A 5,531-nucleotide genomic window follows, 5' to 3' on the forward strand; every position below is an offset into this window, starting at 1 on the left:
AGCTCCATTGGCAAAACAGACTGTAAGTTTGTGAAAAAATAATTATCAGCTGCACATACGCCCATTCTGGGCTTATTTCTAGCCCAGAATATAAGGTCTTCGGATTGGCATCAAATTAGAGAAACTTTAAGGAAAAAATCTTTAACGATAATTTTGAAAGTTAAGAATTTTATAACTATTGATATATATTAATAGTGCCAAAGTATGCGTAATTAATTCACAGTCTCCATCTCTAAAATTGTGTTATAGCATACCTTAAAGAGATGTACTATACCTGCTTGGTTTCCCATTCCACAGATCCAAATTTTCACAGAGAAAAGAGCTTTGCAATTATAATACCAGGAACGGGGTTATTACAAAAGTTTTTAGCAGATACAATTAACTGAAAGACTAATTTAGGTTGCCTTCATTCCAGTTTGGAGCAGCATTCAGCATAGCCATATTCCAAACACTAAATCACTTTGCTGACCCCCATTCTACATCTGCTTCCTTCTTAGTACACGTCCATACAGCTGTGCTTCTTTCCATCAGAGTAATTATTCAGTGAAGGTCTGTACCCCACATTAGGCTGTAATTCTACTGGAGCAGGGGCTTTGTCTGATTTTGCTCACCGTAGCAACTCTAAGCCTAACATAGTTACTATTTGCTAAATGAGTTAATGCACTCATTAACCATTCATCTTACCAGTTTTCTTTTCAAATATAGTATTTGGCAAAAAATTATTCTACCTCCATTTCTCCCCCGATTCTGTGTTCTTTTGTTCTTTTTGGTGAATAGATGTAATGATACCAAACTAATTCCACAAACCTTTTGTTTTTCTGACTCATTTTCTTTCCTCTGGACTAAGAAGCCAGAATAATCAGAATAAGATGAATGTCTTGTGTCCCTGTCAATGCCAGTTATAAGTCCCTGGAAGCATTCTCATCTCTGATTGGTCTCTCAGCTGTCTTATTAATATGGCCATTTGGTGATGGCATCCATGATGGAGTTCTGAACTTTAATGGTCATCTCAAGGTTGTGCAGCAGGGTACACACTCTATAGCTTGTCTTAGAAAAGAACAAGAGTTCCCCCAGGGTCCAGATTGGATATTCAAAATTACTCCTGTCTGGCTGGCTAATGAGGTAAGAACAGATCCATCCATACTGATATACCGCAACCTCTTTACGGTAGTGTGTCTACAGAAATTGCTCCCAGAGTGAACTCCTTATAATAGTGCAGGGAAGAGGCTGTGACAACACCTGTACAATGCTAAAAACAGCTCTTTGAAAAGTGGGAAACACATAGCAATATCTTGAAGAACCAAAGATGCATTTATCTGATTTCTTAAGTGTATTAATATCATGGAACTATCAGAGGATTTGGATTGAGTTGGTCAGTTTAGGCATAAAACAAAACAAAACAAAAACAAAAAAACTAATTTGGCCATTTTGTTTTTCCTACTAAATTGCTTGAATGCACCAGATGCATAGGTGTCATATGACAACGCATATTCTAAAAGGTTTGCAATTGTATTCTAAGCCTCATGCCTCTGACGTCTTTTTATTTTTAATGGCATTGCTCAACTGTTTACTGAAATGACCAAAATGACTGACTAGGTGTTGTATAAATGAATAGATATGTATATAGTTGTCTATATCAGTTTCTAGCCCATCTATTTATTTACATATGTCTCTTTATATGTATATCTACACGTAATCTCCACAGAAAAGATTTGTGATTTAATTGCTAGCCCCATGCCTTCCTTCCAATCACCTCCAGGCTGCTAAAGTTTCCATCAGGGATTTTTATGATCCCTGTGTGGACCATTTGGGGAACACAACCGTGGCCTTTTAAACAGCTCACCTCACTGCTCTCTAGCAATTTTAGCCTGAGCAAATCAAAGCTTTGAAAGGCAGCTTGGCAACATCATTGTCACTCCAAGTGTTAATTTGATATCTGCATAATTTAATCTCCTGATTCTAAATAGCAAACCCTGTTTCCAGAAGTTAATTGGTTTTCTTTCCTTTTTGTTTTTATTTTTTTAATTTAGATATATTAACAGATTTTGTTTGCATTTTAATTTTCTCAGTTTTGGCAAGGTCCACATTTCAATTATAATTATTTGGGGTCACCACGGGATTTATATATTTTAAAGATTCCATTAATTAGCTCTCAAGCAAAAAATAAATTTTATTCCTCATCAAGAGTATTACCAGCAAGCATATCCAAATGACTTTCAGACAGTTTCAGGGCATTAGTAATTCGGAGAACAGCCAAGACCATTGTGTTTTTTATTAAGGACCCATTGCATTGGCGTTAATTTACTCAATTTGTAAGACCAAAGATGATTTAGACCTAAATATACAGATACACAGCCTCTCCCATCTTCCCTCCCTACCCCCATCACACACACACACAAATTTACTCTTGGGGATAACATTGGCCTTAGCTCTATAATGGTTGTAAGCCATTATTTTGAGGCTAAACAGTCATTAGGAGAAAAATGGGGTACCTCTCACCTGCCATCATAAAAAAACCACTTGAACTTTAGCTCTCCAAGTCCTTCAGACTCAATCATTTGGAGCCTTCTGGAGTGTGTCTCAGAAGTACTCACAGGCATCAAAGTGGCCTTCTCCATGGCAACATAGGAATATCTTTTCCCTTCAGTGACTCCTGCTGCTGAGACCTTCCAGAATGCCCTTCCCTCCCTCAGCTGCAGCTGCTCTGTGACTGTTGCCACTGCTCTCCTGCTGCCAACACCAAAGGCTATGCTTTATTGCCTGTGCTCTGTGTTGCCTGGCTGCCACACATACAATACTCCTTTAGCCCTGGAGAAACACTGGAGACTGGATACTAGGCGGTGTAGAGGTGTAACCTCACTGCTGGTACAGTGGATCTCTTCCAACCTCTACCATTGTGTCATGCTTTATTAGCAAGTAGTGCTCCCTGTGCTCCTGATGTCTCTCTGAGATTTTTATGAAAAAATTGCCCTTTCAGATTTTATCAATGGAAACCTCTCTCTGCTAGGGTTTGGATGTCCATTCACTGGAAGCAACATACATTGTGCTCTGACCAATACCAATACCAACTCTCTCTTTAATGGTAGGAATACCTATAGTGGAGCCAGTTTGTTTTCCCAACCCTTTCTTTCCTTAGAGTCTGCTGTTTCCCATCAGGCACCTCAGTGCATCATATAGATAGACCTCTAAGAACCTGGGCCCTGAATATCCTGATGCCATTCTAGAATGGCAAAGCCAGCAGACCTAGGCTCAAGGTATAACCTGCTTTACAGTAGAGAAACTGTGCAATATGAAAACTACGTGTGTGTGTGTGTGTGTGTTTATGCAACATATCAGCATGAGAGGTAGCTATAGTATAATAGTTCAAAGCATGGATTCTGAAGCCAGACTACATGGACTCAAATCTTAGCTCTGTCACTTGCTAGCTCTGTGGGACTAAACAAGTCACTTAACCTGTCCATGCCTCATGATTCTCGTCTTTTAAAGTGAATAATAATAGTACTCTCTTCCCAGGGTTGTAATCTGATTAGACAAGCTAATCCATGTAAAGTGCTTAGAATACTACCTGGCAAATAATAAGTGCCATGTAAGTGTTATCTATAATGATAGTAATAGTTCTCTATGAGTGGTGCATTTGTTCATTCTGGTCCTCTAGGTGATGGGGATACAGCTATGACTAAAATAGATGATGACCTTGACCTCGTGGGGAGGGCATGGCAATAAACGAACGAATATATATCATGTCAGGAAGTAATAAATGCAGCGGAAAAAAAACTGAAAAAAGAAAGAAGAAAAATAATATGAGTTAAAGGGATAATTTTGAAGCCGTAGTCAATGATAGTGTCGTATTTTGTTTGTTTTAAAAGAAACAGTTATTTTTGTTGCATGTTACCATGTTTTTTAATTAGATGAGTTTGAAAATACAGATAAAACCCAGCTAAAAGAAGTTTTAGTTTCAGTAGGTCATCCTGGAAAATTACTGGTCTGAAAATCAGATCATTGTTTTGGTATAGTTCAGACAGCACAGAAAAATCAACTCCATGAAAATGTTCATGGTATTCCTAGGAAAGTCTGGGATTTTCATAGGGCATTTTGTCTTTATTTGCTCTTTTACTTATGTTTTGTTGAAAATGTTTTTGCTTCTATTGAAGATTCAAAGCACAGTGCTGAGACCAGAAACCATCTACTCATACACTTATACGCTGAGAACTGAAACCACTTGCCCCATACAGCTCACTGTCTCCCTTTTTTGTTGTTGGTGCCGTGGCGTGGATTCCATCTCCTAGCGCCCCTGTGTACAGCAGATTGGAACCCTGCCCGGTCTTTTTGCACCCTCCTCTCCCCTTCCAGCACTATATCAGACAATGCCCTGCCCATATGCTATTCATACGGTTTTCATTCTCATGGCCAGTTTTTTTTTTTTTTTTTTTTTTTTTTAGAAGTGGGTGGCCAGGTCCTTCTTCCTAGTCTGTCTTAGTCTGGAAGCTCCGCTGAAACCTGTCCACAATGGGTGACCCTGTTAGTGTTTGAAATACTGGTGGCATAGCTTTCAGCATCACAGCAACATGCAGCCACCACAGTATGACAACCGACAGAGAGGTAGTGTGGTTCCCTGACAGGGAAACGAACCTGGGCCGCTGTGGTGAGAGCGCTGAATCTTAACCGCTAGACCACCAGGGCTGTCCCCATTAGAGGTCAGCAAACTACAGCCTATGGTCCAAATCTTGCTTCCTGTTTGTTTTTGTAAATAAAGTTTGAAACACATCCGTGCTCATTTATTTTTGTATTATCTATGACTCCTTTTGAGCTACAACAGAGTTGAGTAGTTGCCACAAAGATCGTAAGGCCCAAAGCCTAAAAATTGTTACTATCTGGCCCTTTATAGATCTCTAGTCTACACCAGGATTTCTCAACTGAGCACTGTTGACTTATTGGGCTGGATAATTCTTTGTTGTGGCAGTTGTCCTCAGCGTTGTGGAATGTTTATCAGCATCCCTGGCTGGCATCTCCCACTCCCCTTGTGACTACTGAAAATGTTGCCAGACTTTTCCAAAAGCCTCCTGGGAGTCAAAACAGCCACAGTTGAAAACCACTGACATGATTTTACTATTCAGTTGTCTACATTAGTATAAGTTTATTATTTTAGCAGACTCTTGCCTAGGCAAATAATTGTATTGTTCATTACAGGACTTCCCAAAAGGCCAATCGACTCTTCAATAGAAAACATTAATAAATAATGTGTGCCCTCACCTTGCTGTATCCCCCATCCTAAACTAATTTATCATGATCCTTACTTAATCCTAATCAAGGCTCCACACTGAAAAACTGTCTTAAACCAAACTTAAAATTCTTAACAAAAATCCAACCTTGCCCTTCCCCCTCTGAGACAAGAACAAACTCTGTCAAGGCGGTGATCTGCCTTACCATGGTAAGCAGTACGTTTGGATCTGTCCTATCAACAGGTTGTATTGGTGATATTTGGGGTGTCAGCGTTCAACAGTACGTAACAAGCACTAAAATTTTAATGTGTT

The sequence above is a fragment of the Ceratotherium simum genome, chromosome X (assembly GCF_057802395.1).
Source record: "Ceratotherium simum simum isolate JZ-2026a chromosome X, ASM5780239v1, whole genome shotgun sequence".
NCBI lineage: Eukaryota > Metazoa > Chordata > Mammalia > Perissodactyla > Rhinocerotidae > Ceratotherium > Ceratotherium simum.